Raw genomic sequence first — 15,466 nt, 5'->3', positions numbered from 1 at the left:
GCTTGCAACAACCTTGTTAGGGCGATGTTTCTCCATAAAGCTTTCCATCTTACCCCACATAGTAAAAATGCTCTTCCTGCTGAAGCTCTTGCAGCTCCTCAGTGGTGAGCTCTTCATTGTGGTCTTCCACCAATTCTTCCACATCCTCCAAACTCACATCCAACCCCATGGAACTCCCCAGTGCCACAACTGATTTTACAACAAACATAGGCTCATTAGGGTTAGTCCCAAATCCTTCAAAATCCCTCTTGTCGACACAATCTGGCCACAATTTTCTCCACGCAGAGTTCAAAGTCCTGGTAGTCACTCCCTCCAAAGCCATACCTATAAGGGTTATGCAGTGGAGGATGCTGAAGTGTTCTCTCCAAAATTCCCTTAGGGTCAAGTGAGTGTCTGTGGTCACAGTCAAGCACCTGTGAAACATTGCTTTTGTGTAGAGTTTTTTAAAGTTTGCAATAACCTGCTGGTCCATGGGTTGGAGGAGAAGAGTGGTATTCGGGGGCAAGAACTTTACTGTGATGAACCCAAACTCCTCGAAAATTAGGTCATCCAAGTTTGGAGGATGAGCAGGTGCATTGTCCATTACTAGCAGGCACTTGAGATCCAATTTCTTTTCCAGGAGATGCTCCTTCACACTAGGGCCAAACATTTCATTGAACCACTCGACGAAAATTTCCCTCGTGACCCATGCCTTACTATTAGATTTCCAAAACACACACAATTTACTCTTCATAACATTGTTTTTCCTGAATACTCTGGGATTTTCAGAATGGTACACTAGTAATGGCTTCACTTTGATATCCCCACTAGCATTAGCACAGAACATTAGCGTCAGCCTGTCTTTTATAGGCTTGTGTCCTGGCATTGCCTTTTCCTCTTGTGTAATGAAGGTCCTCTTTGGCATTTTCTTCCAAAAGAGGCCTGTTTCGTCACAATTGAACACTTGTTCAGGTTTCAGTCCTTCAGCCTCTGTGTACTCCTGGAATTCATGCACATATTTTTCAGCCTCCTTGTGGTCCGAACTGGCAGCCTCACCATGCCTTACCACACTGTGTATGCCAGTATGGTTCTTAAATCTCTTAAACCAGCCTTTGCTGGCCTTAAATTCACTCACTTCACCACTATTTGCAGGAAATTTCTTTATCAAATCTTCATGCAACTGCCTAGCCTTTTCACAAATAATCGAAGTCATAAGAGTATCTCCTGCTAATTGTTTCTCATTTGTCCACACCAATAATAACTTCTCAACCTCTTCCAGTACTGGTGATCTCATTTTTGTCAGCATAGTTACTCCCTTTGCAGCAACAGCATCCTTTATTTCCTTTTTCTTGGCCACTACGGAACATAAGGTTGTGTTGGGTTTCTTATACAACCTGGACAGTTCAGCCACACTTGTACCACTTTCATATTGTTCAATGATGGTTTTCTTAAATTCAGTCGTATTTCTCACCTTCTTTACCACAGGCTTGGCACTAGGAGCTTTCTTTGGAGCCATGGTAGTTTATTTAGTACTTGCAAGCACTAAAATATATGGAATATTATGGAATATTTCGCTGGAGCACGTGAGGGGACCTTCGCTCACTGGTGAACAATGCCAGACTGACTGCCGCCCCGGCTCACGCCGTGGGTACGCGTCCCGGACGAACTACGACTCGCGAGTCAACCTATGAAAAGCGAGTCCATGTTCATACGAAAATACCCCTATGATTGGCGAATTTTACGATTGCCGAGAACTACGAAAAGCGGGGGACCACTGTATATACATATATATATATATATATATATATATATATATATATATATATATATATTTATATATATATATATATATATATATATATATATATATGTCGTGCCGAATAGGCAGAACTTGCGATTTTGGCTTAAATAGCAACGCTCATCTTGCCATATAAGACAAGCGAAAATTTGTGTATGCAATAATTTCGCCAAAATCATTCTGAACCTAACGAAAAAATATATTTCACTGTGTTTGTTTAGTATTAAATTATTGTAAACAAATCTAAAATATATTTAGTTGAGTTAGGCTAAAATAAATTGTTCTTGTTATAATAAGGTTAGGTAAGTTTTCTAAGTTCCTTCTGGAGCAAAATTATAAAATTTTACATCAGCATTAATGAAAAAATATATCTTTAAACGTATAAGAGAAAATTTCAGAAAGGACTTATTTTTAAATGAGTTCTTGCTAATTGACCAGTTTTACATATTTGGCACGACATATATATATATATATATATATATATATATATATATATATATATATATATATATATATATATATATATATATATATATATATATATATATATATTATTGTACCAACGGAACAAGCGATATTTGATCAATAACAACACTGCACTAGCCAAGCAACCATGCTGTTTTGGCCGGTTTCATGGTGAGAGAAAACTCATGACACTTTAGACCACTAGACCACATAATTGTGTGCTCTGGTGGTCTAAAGCGTCATGCGTTTTCTCTCACCATGAGGCGGGCCAAAACAGCATGGGTTTGACTCCTTGGCTAGTGCAGTGTTGTTATTGATATATATATATATATATATATATATATATATATATATATATATATATATATATATATATATATATATATATATATATATATATATATGCAATAAGATCACAGTAAACAGGTGATTTCAAAATATGCAAAACAACTACTCTGAAAGAATAGAGAAATTCCAAGCGCTTTCGTGACTACTCACATTATCATGTGAGTAGTCACGAAAGCGCTTGGAATATCTCTATTCTTTCAGGGTGGTTGTTTTGCATATATATATATATATATATATATATATATATATATATATATATATATATATATATATATATATATATATATATATATATATATATATATATATATATATATATATATATATATATATATATATATATATATATATATATATATATATATATACACACACACACACAGTGCCATGCTGCTTGTACTATGCTGCTAATCAGTGCTATGCAACTAGTTATTCCAGTGTTTCTACTTTGTACAATGCTGCCTAGTCCCATGCTGCTGGTTAGTGCCATTCTGCTAGTAATATGCTGCTAGTTGGCAACATGCTGCTAGTTAATACTAGCAGCATAGTACTAGTAGCTCAGTACTAGCAGCATGGTGCTAACTAGCAGCATGGTACTAACTAGAAGCATAGTACAAGCAGCATGGTATTAACTAGCAGCATGGCACTAGCTACCTGCGTAGTACTAACTAGCGGCATGGTACTAACTACCAGCATGGTGCTAGCAGCTTGGTACTAACTAGCAGTATTGTAATAGCTACCACCATAGTTTAAACTAGGAGCAGAGTACTAACTAGCAGCATGGTACTAATTAGTAGCATGTTACTAACTGGCATCATAGTACTAACTAGCAAAACGGGACTAAGTAACTGCATGGTACTGACTAGCAACATGGTACTAACTAGCATCATGGTACTAACTAGCAGCATGGTACTAACTAGCAGCATGATGCTAACTAGCAACATGACACCAGCAATATAGTAGTAAGTAGCAAAATGTTACTAACTAGCAGTATAGGACCAACTAGCATAACACTAGCACATAGTACTAACCTGCAGCATGACATTTGCAGCATGATACTAACTTGCAGCATGACACTAGCAGCATGGTACTAACTAGCAGCTTGGTATTAACTAGCAGCATGATACTAACTAGTAGCATAGAGCTAGCAGCATGTTTCAAAATAGCAGCATACTTGCAGCATGGTACTACCTAGCTACTTTCATGGTACTAACCAGCACCATATCAGTAACAAGCACCATGATCCTAACTAGCATCATATTAATAACTAGTACTGACAGCATGGCATCATTCAACATAATGGTAATAGCACAATGAAGCTCCCTCAATATTCTGGAGAGACTAATAGTGTCCTCTGGCACCTACAGTGTTAAAGCTGAACACAATGATAGAGTCATTTGGAGTGTGTATTTTGCTGTGTCAGGAAGGAGGGAGGGAGGGAGGGAAGGTGGTGATGAGGTATGGTGAGGGAGGGTGGTGATGGAATATAGTGAGGGAGGGTGGTGATGGGGTATAGTGAGGGTGGGTGGTGATGAAGGGTGAAAAGGTGATGAACGGTATAGAGTGTGAAACGATGGAATATGGATAGTGAACTTGTAATGACAGATGGAGAGTGAAGTGGTGATGGAGAGTGGAGGGTGAAGTGTTGATGGAGAGTGGTGAGTGAAGTGGTGATGGAGAGTGGTGAGAGAAGTGGCAATGGAAGGTGGAGAATGAAGTGGTGATGGATGGTAGAGAGTGAAGTGGTGATGGAGAGTGGAGAGTAAAGTGGTTTTGGAGAGTGGTGAGTGAAGTGGTGTTGGAGGGTGGAAAGTGAAGTGGTTAAGATGGATGTTTGTTGATAGGGTGAAGCAGGGTGAGGTCTGAGAGGGTAGTATGAAAAGTCAGAGGATAGAGTAGGGTGAGGAGAGGAAGGGTAAAGTAGTGTGAGGAGAGGAGTGGTAAAGTAAGGTGAGGAGAGGAAGGATAAAGTAGCGTGAGGAGAGGAGGGGTAATGTAGGGTGAGGAGAGGAAGTGTAAAGTAGGGTGAGGGGAGGAAGTGTAAAGTAGGGTGAGGGGAGGAAGTGTAAAGTAGGGTGAGGGGAGGAAGTGTAAAGTAGGGTGAGGGGAGGAAGTGTAAAGAAGGGTGAGGAGAGGAAGTGTAAAGTAGGGTGAGGAGAGGAAGTGTAAAGTAGGGTGAGGGGAGGAAGTGTAAAGTAGGGTGAGGGGAGGAAGTGTAAAGTAGGGTGAGGGGAGGAAGTGTAAAGAAGGGTGAGGAGAGGAAGTGTAAAGTAGGGTGAGGAGAGGAAGTGTAAAGTGAGTTGAGGGGAGGAAGTGTAAAGTAGGGTGAGAGGAGGAAGTGTAAAGCAGGGTGAGGAGAGGAAGTGTAAAGTAGGGCGAGGAGAAGTGTAAAGTAGGGTGAGGAGAGGAAGGGTAAAGTAGGGTGAGGAGAGGAAGGGTAAAGTAGGGTGAGGAGAGGAAGTGTAAAGTAGGGTGAGGAGAGGAAGTGCAAAGTAGGGTGAGGGGAGGAAGTGTAAAGTAGGGTGAGGAGAGGAAGTGTAAAGTAGGGCGAGGAGAAGTGTAAAGTAGGGTGAGGAGAGGAAGGGTAAAGTAGGGTGAGGAGAGGAAGGGTAAAGTAGGGTGAGGAGAGGAAGTGTAAAGTAGGGTGAGGAGAGGAAGTGCAAAGTAGGGTGAGGGGAGGAAGTGTAAAGTAGGGTGAGGAGAGAAAGTGTAAAGTAGGGTGAGGAGAGAAAGTGTAAAGTAGGGTGAGGAGAGGAAGTGTAAAGTAGGGTGAGGAGAGGAAGTGTAAAGTAGGGTGAGGAGAGGAAGTGTAAAGTAGGGTGAGAAGAGGAAGGGTAAAGTAGGGTGAGGAGAGGAAGGGTAAAGAAGGGTGAGGAGAGGAAGGGTAAAGTAGGGTGAGGAGAGGAAGAGTAAAGTAGGGTGAGGAGAGGAAGAGTAAAGTAGAGTGAGGAGAGGAAGGGTAAAGTAGGGTGAGGAGAAGAAGTGTAAAGTAGGGTGAGGAGAGGAAGGGTAAAGTAGGGTGAGGAGAAGAAGTGTAAAGTAGGGTGAGGAGAGGAAAGGTAAAGTAGGGTGAGGAGAGGAAGGGTAAAGTAGGGTGAGGAGAAGAAGTGTAAAGTAGGGTGAGGAGAGGAAGGGTAAAGTAGGGTGAGGAGTGGAAGAGCAAGTAGGGTGAGGAGAGGAAAGGTAAAGTAGGTTGAGGAGAAGAAGTGTAAAGTAGGGTGAGGAGAGGAAGGGTAAAGTAGGGTGAGGAGAAGAAGTGTAAAGTAGGGTGAGGAGAGGAAGTGTAGAGTAGGATGAGGAGAGGAAGTGTAAAGTAGGGTGAGGAGAAGAAGTGTAAAGTAGGGTGAGGAGAGGAAGTGTAAGGTAGGGTGAGGAGAGGAAGTGTAAAGTAGGGTGAGGAGAGGAAGGGTAAGGTAGGGTGAGGAGAGGTAGTGAAAAGTAGGGTGAGGAGAGGAAGGGTAAAGTAGGGTGAGGAGAGGAAGGGTAAAGTAGGGTGAGAAGAGGAAGGGTAAAGTAGGGTGAGGAGTGGAAGGGTAAAGAAGGGTGAGGAGAGGAAGGGTAAAGTAGGGTGAGGAGAGGAAGAGTAAAGTAGGGTGAGGAGAGGAAGAGTAAAGTAGAGTGAGGAGAGGAAGGGTAAAGTAGGGTGAGGAGAAGAAGTGTAAAGTAGGGTGAGGAGAGGAAGGGTAAAGTAGGGTGAGGAGAAGAAGTGTAAAGTAGGGTGAGGAGAGGAAAGGTAAAGTAGGGTGAGGAGAGGAAGGGTAAAGTAGGGTGAGGAGAAGAAGTGTAAAGTAGGGTGAGGAGAGGAAGGGTAAAGTAGGGTGAGGAGTGGAAGAGCAAGTAGGGTGAGGAGAGGAAAGGTAAAGTAGGGTGAGGAGAAGAAGTGTAAAGTAGGGTGAGGAGAGGAAGGGTAAAGTAGGGTGAGGAGAAGAAGTGTAAAGTAGGGTGAGGAGAGGAAGGGTAAAGTAGGGTGAGGAGAGGAAGGGTAAAGTAGGGTGAGGAGAGGAAGGGTAAAGTAGGGTGAGGAGAAGAAGTGTAAAGTAGGGTGAGGAGAGGAAGGGTAAAGTAGGGTGAGGAGTGGAAGAGCAAGTAGGGTGAGGAGAGGAAAGGTAAAGTAGGGTGAGGAGAAGAAGTGTAAAGTAGGGTGAGGAGAGGAAGGGTAAAGTAGGGTGAGGAGAAGAAGTGTAAAGTAGGGTGAGGAGAGGAAGGGTAAAGTAGGGTGAGGAGTGGAAGAGCAAGTAGGGTGAGGAGAGGAAAGGTAAAGTAGGGTGAGGAGAAGAAGTGTAAAGTAGGGTGAGGAGAGGAAGGGTAAAGTAGGGTGAGGAGAAGAAGTGTAAAGTAGGGTGAGGAGAGGAAGTGTAGAGTAGGATGAGGAGAGGAAGTGTAAAGTAGGGTGAGGAGAAGAAGTGTAAAGTAGGGTGAGGAGAGGAAGTGTAAGGTAGGGTGAGGAGAGGAAGTGTAAAGTAGGGTGAGGAGAGGAAGGGTAAGGTAGGGTGAGGAGAGGAAGTGAAAAGTAGGGTGAGGAGAGGAAGGGTAAAGTAGGGTGAGGAGAGGAAGGGTAAAGTAGGGTGAGAAGAGGAAGGGTAAAGTAGGGTGAGGAGTGGAAGGGTAAAGAAGGGTGAGGAGAGGAAGGGTAAAGTAGGGTGAGGAGAGGAAGAGTAAAGTAGGGTGAGGAGAGGAAGAGTAAAGTAGAGTGAGGAGAGGAAGGGTAAAGTAGGGTGAGGAGAAGAAGTGTAAAGTAGGGTGAGGAGAGGAAGGGTAAAGTAGGGTGAGGAGAAGAAGTGTAAAGTAGGGTGAGGAGAGGAAAGGTAAAGTAGGGTGAGGAGAGGAAGGGTAAAGTAGGGTGAGGAGAAGAAGTGTAAAGTAGGGTGAGGAGAGGAAGGGTAAAGTAGGGTGAGGAGTGGAAGAGCAAGTAGGGTGAGGAGAGGAAAGGTAAAGTAGGGTGAGGAGAAGAAGTGTAAAGTAGGGTGAGGAGAGGAAGGGTAAAGTAGGGTGAGGAGAAGAAGTGTAAAGTAGGGTGAGGAGAGGAAGGGTAAAGTAGGGTGAGGAGAGGAAGGGTAAAGTAGGGTGAGGAGAGGAAGGGTAAAGTAGGGTGAGGAGAAGAAGTGTAAAGTAGGGTGAGGAGAGGAAGGGTAAAGTAGGGTGAGGAGTGGAAGAGCAAGTAGGGTGAGGAGAGGAAAGGTAAAGTAGGGTGAGGAGAAGAAGTGTAAAGTAGGGTGAGGAGAGGAAGGGTAAAGTAGGGTGAGGAGAAGAAGTGTAAAGTAGGGTGAGGAGAGGAAGGGTAAAGTAGGGTGAGGAGAGGAAGTGTAAAGTAGGGTGAGGAGAGGAAGTGTAAAGTAGGGTGAGGAGAGGAAGTGTAAAGTAGGGTGAGGAGAGGAAGTGTAAAGTAGGGTGAGGAGAGGAAGTGTAAAGTAGGGTGAGGTGAGTAGGGTGAATTAATACACGGCAGAAATCAATAAGATCACACTTTAACACAAACAGCATCCGTTAAAACTTTTACTCAGTTGTTAATGTTAATAGCCTCTCTTGAAAGTTCCCTGAGATCCCTGAACCCTGGTAGTGTAGGGTGAGAAGTGAGTGCGTAGAGAAGGGTGAGAGAGATGAGTGAGAAGTGAAAGACAAGTAATAAAACTTGATATCTAATTTTGCTTTAAATATGACCCAGAAATTTTATGCATCTTATATGGGATACCCAGAGTGTGCAGTTGCCTTATTTTATATGCATGTAATAGTTGAGTCAGTGGCAGTGTCTCTGTTCTGTGTGACTGATGTATTACTGCAACACTTGTAGTGGGTGTCTACCCTTTTGTATACGAGAGTCGCATCAAGGAAACACCCAAACATTCCCGCTACCCTACTTTTTGTTAGTTACATGGTGGGGAAACCCAGGGTATGGCAGCTATTCTAGTAAGCACAATGGGCGTTCTGGGCACAGCTCTTCTGTCTATCAGTAAAGCCTTTGATTCTCGAGGCTTGAAGTGAAGTGCTTGAGGAAGTTAGTGAGGCTTATTATCTGACCCAGAACTAAAGGGCCACTATGTGCTGCTTACAAAGACGTACTTCATTGTCCATCCAGGGAGAGTAACGGAACAAATGATTTCTAGGACGGGAAGAAGTTTTTTTTATATTTTAATCAAGTGGAAGCGCTAAATCTGTTGGGGTTATATAGGGAAACGAAACGCATTCAGGTTCGATTCATGGAGAGGGAGAATAAGTCCATATCACTAAATTAACACCCATGTCAGCACCAAGACACTTTCCCTCGAGGAGAAAAAACTGGAGAAATACTAATGGTAACTTAATGTAAAAACAAATTAAAGCGTAATTTGACTTACTTACGGTGGAAAGCAGAGGCGCTGACAGGTACACTGGCGCTTACCTGTAAGTGCGAGAAAGAAAGTGATAATGTTAGCTAATGTTAGTCGTGTGTGGTCAGGTAGATACACACACAGTACAGTAAAAGCAGAGAAAATGCAGTATAACGAGGGAGTAGCAAGATACACATTAACATGTCGAATCAACTGACTTACCAGTTTCAGGAGGGAAGGGAAAGTTGAGGGTTCTCATGACTAGACTGAGAACACCAATCATCCTCCGGGAATCCTGCGGCACCACAGGTGGCACCGGCAGGGGGCGAGCAGGACGGGTCGCCATCTTCTCTGAGTCCTAATTACGACTTAGGAGACCAGTAACCTCCCGGACTTAGAGACAGGCGAGGAGTGTTCTGGAGGTCGGAGAGACCAACACTAGATATTCTTAGTGATTCAGAAGGGAATACTGGTAACGTTCTACTAAGATTAACGAAATTTGTTTTTTTTCGTCTCAAAGATGTTGGCTGAGAGCTGTGCTGGAGGTGGTGACGTGTGCTGGATAGGAAGCGCTACCCAGCAGGTGTATGTGGTTGGTCGTGGGAGAGTCAGGGCTGGAAGCTGGGGTTTATGATGTGGCCCAAGACCAGAGAGGCTACTGGCATCAGCCACCTCGGCAACGACCACCACAGTAACCCGACGTCACATCACACAGCCATGGAAACATTGCTCAAACACTCTCACTTTGATTTGTCGCTCACGTGCCAAAAAAATGCGAGTTTCAAAACCTCGCGTTAACTGACAGCAATATCAGCCTCAACTGTGGAATAATCTTTAAAAAAATTATAGAATCTGTTCAAACGTAAAAAATTTGTTAACAATACAAAAAACAGCTGAACTGTACAGTAGCAGGCTTTTTCTTTGGTGATTTCAGCGTCAATATATATCAACAATATTTATTGCTCTCAAAACACAACACTTGGGGATAGTGAAGGCAGATCATCACATTTGATCAACAAAGTCGCAAAAATGAGCACCACTGGGTCCTAAACCTGTCCAGCAGGTTCAACACAGGTCACAAAAGATAACGGTCAACGGAGGTAGTACAAATTTATTTTAACTTCGAAACACTTGTGTACTCAACACTAACTGTTCGCAACACTATATCCACTCGTATTCACAGAGCTTTCGCTAACTCAGTTCATTAGGTCCTTAAAGCGCACACTTTGAGAACTTCAACCATTGTGGTGAAACATTCTAGGTATGCACTGAGAGTGCTCCACAACCATTACAGTGAAGTTGAGTGTTCTTACACTGTTGCCTGTAATCAACAACCCGCGATTTGTTTGTTTTCTTAAAACAGTCATTGGTGAAGGCTGCAATCTCTTGCACTTCTGAAAGAAATGAAGATACCCATGGAGGCTCTCCAGTACTTCATGAAGTGGTAATTCTTCTTAAAATCCATCTTCCCCTTGAGTAAGGCAAACTGTAGATGGCGGTGATGGTTGTTTGGGGTTCCCGCGCCTTTTCTGAATGACTGATTGCCATCTGAAGGCACCAGTAGCCGGTCAACTGTTCTCGAGTGAGAAGATATGTGAACACTCGAGGCTGTCACTAATAAAATCCACGCCAGCCTTGAGGTATCCAATGTCTACGGTTAATTAGATGTAGGAAACTGTTGCTCTAGTACCAATCCAACGCCAAGACTCCAGAGGCGGTCGTCAACTGTATAATCTTTTCCTGTCGGAGTTCAAGTGAGGTTTAGTTATTTTTAAGACCTCAGTTTCTGTTTTTGCACAAACGCGTTCACACTGATAGGAATATTTGTCGCAATGTCTATCGCAATTTATTTATTTTATTGTTTATATAACGTGATCATGTCACACGTGAGCGAGGCTAGAGGCAGCGGCGAGGGCGCATCGTCGACGATATCTGGAGAACAAGGCGGAGGCTGGTGCGTTATGAAGAGCAGCAGTACCGAGTCAGTGTACCTGGTCAATGTGGTGGCAGGTCACTGTACTAGGGCGCAGCTTTTTGGAAGCCTGAATGTTATTGCTAATGTTACAATACACTTAGGGGTGTTAGGGTGTGTGTTCGGAGCCCAGCGGTAACTTGCTGCCTTGAGTATCGTCTGGAAATATTAGTGGACAAAAAAGAAGATATTAAATAACGGGAGGAACAGAAAACAACCATTGACTTTTATACTATTATCATAAATATATACTAAGATGCCTAAGTTTCCATACTTTGTATAAAATTGTCAGCATAATTCACTATAAACAACTCGTCCTTAGGGGAGGAACCTCATGACGACGTTTCGATCTGTCAAAGACCCTTCTCTAGCCACTGCATTGTAACTATTCATTCTTGCCTTCATAATTTTGGATGGTCATTTCTATATGACGATCGTCATTGCCATATCACAACCAGAACTTCAGTACACAATGTAAATATAAAAGTCTGAACTTTTGCTATCAGTATTTCGAGAAAATAATTAGTTTTCAATGGAATGTTTCGGAAAAATGTCAGTGAAGAATTACATTATGCCTCAAACCATTTCAACTCTGGCAGGAGCCGTCACGTTACGAAAGAAAATAGGAATCAATCATTTTCACTTTGAATCAGTATTTTTATTCCCAAACTGATCTGTGTAGCATTGCGTTTCACCTCGCAACCTTACAACCCTTATTGTATCTTAGAACCCGTGTATGTTGGGGAGATGGGAGGCTGGTTGATAACCCTTTGATAAGGGTCCGTAGCTCTCACTCTTGTTTCTTCAAACCCTTGAGTAGCTCAGAAGTCTCCTTCGTGACAAAGGACTCAGCTACGAGGAATGGGATCGTCGGACAAGCCAAGCGATCAGATCACAATCAGAGCTTACGGCTCATCGACTCGGATTTACATGACAAAACTCGATACGGATAAATCTGCCACTTTTCAGCAAGAGTTGTAGGATATCTCGGAAGACTGGAAAGTGACAGCAAGGAGTGAGAAATGGGATAAGGAGAACAAAGAAAGAGGGAGAGAGAGAGAGGAGCAAGAAAGGAGAGGTGTGTGAGAGTGGAGAGTGAGAGAGAGAGGTGTAAGTCTCTCTCTGATCAAGAGAAAGGCACTGGACAAGAAGGATGCATTGTTACATGTCTTTTTTTCACATCCCCTTCATACTAAATTCATCGACCTTGCCAAGACAAACCGCTGCACCAACCCACCATCTTGAGCACTATGTATATAACCCATCCTCTGTGATGGACTATGACTGGGGGAACAAAGCCTTTGTTCCCACTATGTAACCATCATATAAAATCGGGTAGTACCATGCAGCAGAAGTATCCAATTTTCCTAAATAAGAAAAAGTAAAAATAAATTCTAACAAGTCTGCCGACTGACATATAAGATACAGAAGTTTCTACGGAATATTTATTAATTTTACTGCATTTGATGATGCCTCTGACTGATCGACATGTCGCTAATTAATACAAGTTCCATACTGCTTCAGTGTCGTTTATTATACTAATCTTGTCGGTACTGTGTACGTTGACTCTCATTGAGTTGTATCAGACGACTGCTGGAGTGAGGTGTGACCTACCCGTACACCTACCACCATCACCCAAGAATATGGTGGTAGTCACGACAACTATGGCAGCTTTGACGACGATTGTAGAGGCGGTGACAACGACTATGTCTGCTGTGACAAAGACTATGGGACCTGTGACAACGACTATGGCCGCTACGTCAATAAACCGTACCACGGGCGGGGAAAGAACCCACGACCAGAGTCATAAAACATCAGAACGACGCGCTAGACACGGGCCCAGCAACAATGACTATGTCATCTGTGACGACGACGATGGCGGCGGTGGCGACGATTTTGGTAGCTGTGACGAAAACTACGACGACCATGCCGGCGATGACGATTACTACACTTGCTGAGTGTCAAATGTACAACCACTGAATGCCCCCTTGAATTGTCACGAGAAATTATATTGAGGTAGACGCACTAAACCCACCTGGAAAATGCAACGCGATCAAGTTTCACCGAATGATGAAGAAAGTAGCTCCTATTCCCTGGATCAATCATCAAATATAATAAAAAAAGGACATAGCACCAGTTATTGTGGTACTCTATGATGCGTTGGAATGTAAATTTTTCGTAAAATTACCCCAAGAAGCCACAACTACACAGACTAGTATTAGCAGGACTGCACAGCCATGAAGACTGCAGATCAAGCTTACACTGGGACAACATACCACTCTTTCTGAGCTTTAACGAGTCATCCATGACTTAATGACGCTCTCCAGAGAACGCGAAATTCTCAGAACAACGACTTCCAGGTGGCGAGTTCTGGGTTTTTTAGATGATTGTTGGTATATAAATCTTGCAAAACAGCTGAGAGTTGTTCACGGTGTACATATTGTCTATTCCTGGACAGCAGGTATAGTACCTGAGATCAAATCTCATTGTATCCCATTCTATAGTTGTTTGATCCCTGCAAGTTTAGTGCCCACCGGGGAATATAAAATTACAAAGATCGATATTCTGTCCCAGTGAGAGACTCTTTGGCCCTCTCTGTCTTATATTTAAATTTATCTTTGACTTTGCTGATAGGAATTTTATAAGATCTGCAGCTTAGTGTTACAAAGACTGTAAGCATCAAGGTCTTGTGTGTCCTGCGAACCAGTTATCAGTCGTTAAACCACGAATGAGTGTAGTGATAACCTACTAACATCACTCAAATTCAAGGATAGTAGCACCTACATTGATCTACTGACTGGAGGACTGAACCAATAACTGCAGAGAGCTGCAGTGCTAATGTGATCCACTGACTTCAAAACGAAAGTAACACCACACACACACACACACACATATACTCTCTCTCTCTCTCTCTCTCTCTCTCTCTCTCTCTCCTCCTCCTCCTCCTCCTTCGTCTCCTCCTCCTCTAGTTCTCCTCCTCCTCCTCCTCCTCCACTTCCTCTTCCTTCTCCTCTTTTCTCTCTCTTCTCCCTCCTTGCTTATCCTTCACTTCCTTTCCCCCTCTCTCATTGTACCCATAATATCTCTCCCCCTCTGCCACTGTCCCCCCTCCCACTGTCTCCCCCTCTCCCTACCTTCCTCCCCCTTCCCTCCCTACAACAAACACCCACCTTCACTCACACACGCACTCACTCCTGAAAATACATAAGCTCTTCTTTCTGTGGTAACAAAAAAGGGCTACCAAAGAACAGGATGGAGAACCAGAGGTCTGGTGGATGCACCTGGGAGGGAAGATTGGGAGGCAAAGCTTACAAAAATAGGGGAAGAGTGGGGAAGGAAGCTAGAAGAGCTTGGCAAGAAAATGGAGGAGAGAATAACTGCAGAGAGCAAGAAATGGGAGCTAAAAGCCATAGCAGCAGAAGCCTAAAGAACCAAAGGACAGTGCAGTCATCACATCAGGAACTTGTATATCAGTCAAAGACGAGGGGGACTGCAGGGAGCAAAGGAGATATACTGTACGTGAAGGCCTTATCAGACCTATGTGGGGCCTGGGGAAAGACGAGGAGCACATCAAGATTAAATGAGGGGACTGAAGACAATGAAGAGCTAAGCTACATGCAGAGAATCTAACAGACAACTGCAGTGGCCAGGAGCAGCTGATCAGGAAAGACAGACCACTGAGCACAGGAGCATCAGCCAGGTAAGAGAGGGGAGGGAGGGAGGGATGGTTCAATGGAAGGAACTGAATCACCTCAGGGGATGCAAAGGAAGATACAGTGGGAAGAAAAAAGGAAGAGGTCAGTTTTTGTCTATGGGGTCCATGAATTTGAAGGGAAAAACCTATGATGCAAGAAAACAGGAGGAGAAAAAAGTTACTGAAAGTATCATGAAAGCAATAGGTGAGAATGACATGACCCAGTTGATAAATTTTCGGAGAATTGGGTGGTTTGAAAGAGGGAAAAAATGGCCAAAGGGATTTTCAAAGCAGAATCAGCTCGAAACAGGATCCTGCAGGAGAAAGCACGACTAATGGACAATTAGAGTACTAGAGAGTGTACCTCGATCGAGACAGAACACAAAAAGAAAGGATGATACTGAAAGAGAGGATACAAAGACAAAAGGAGGAACAAGAAGCAATGACAGAGATGAACAGGAGAACCCAAACCCAGGTGGAAGAGCAAACACAACCTCCTCCACCACCACCTACAGAAGGAATAAAACCACTATAACCGCAATGCAACTGAACAATCTAAACCAAAACCCACACAGTATTCCCTCTGTCCCCAACCCCCACATCACAAACCCCACATCTACAGCAACTCCCCATGGTCACTCTACCCCCACCCCCACTGCAACCCCCATAGGCCCCCACCAGGGCTCTCGTTCCCCAACCCTGCCATTCTCCCCAGACCATGGCTAAAAAAATCAAATGTAAAAAATAATGAAACATGGAAAGTGTTATGCACAAATAACTCACTCACTACTCAAAACACGGTAGCCTGTGCAACATTCTTCACAGATATTTTCCTCCACCATAATCTCTGATATTTGAGTAACATTTAACATCATCACAACATCATTTAATTAGGAGCTCTGATA

Source organism: Cherax quadricarinatus, chromosome 46 (assembly GCF_038502225.1).
Source record: "Cherax quadricarinatus isolate ZL_2023a chromosome 46, ASM3850222v1, whole genome shotgun sequence".
Taxonomy (NCBI): Eukaryota; Metazoa; Arthropoda; class Malacostraca; order Decapoda; family Parastacidae; genus Cherax; species Cherax quadricarinatus.
This window is presented reverse-complemented; position numbering follows the sequence as displayed.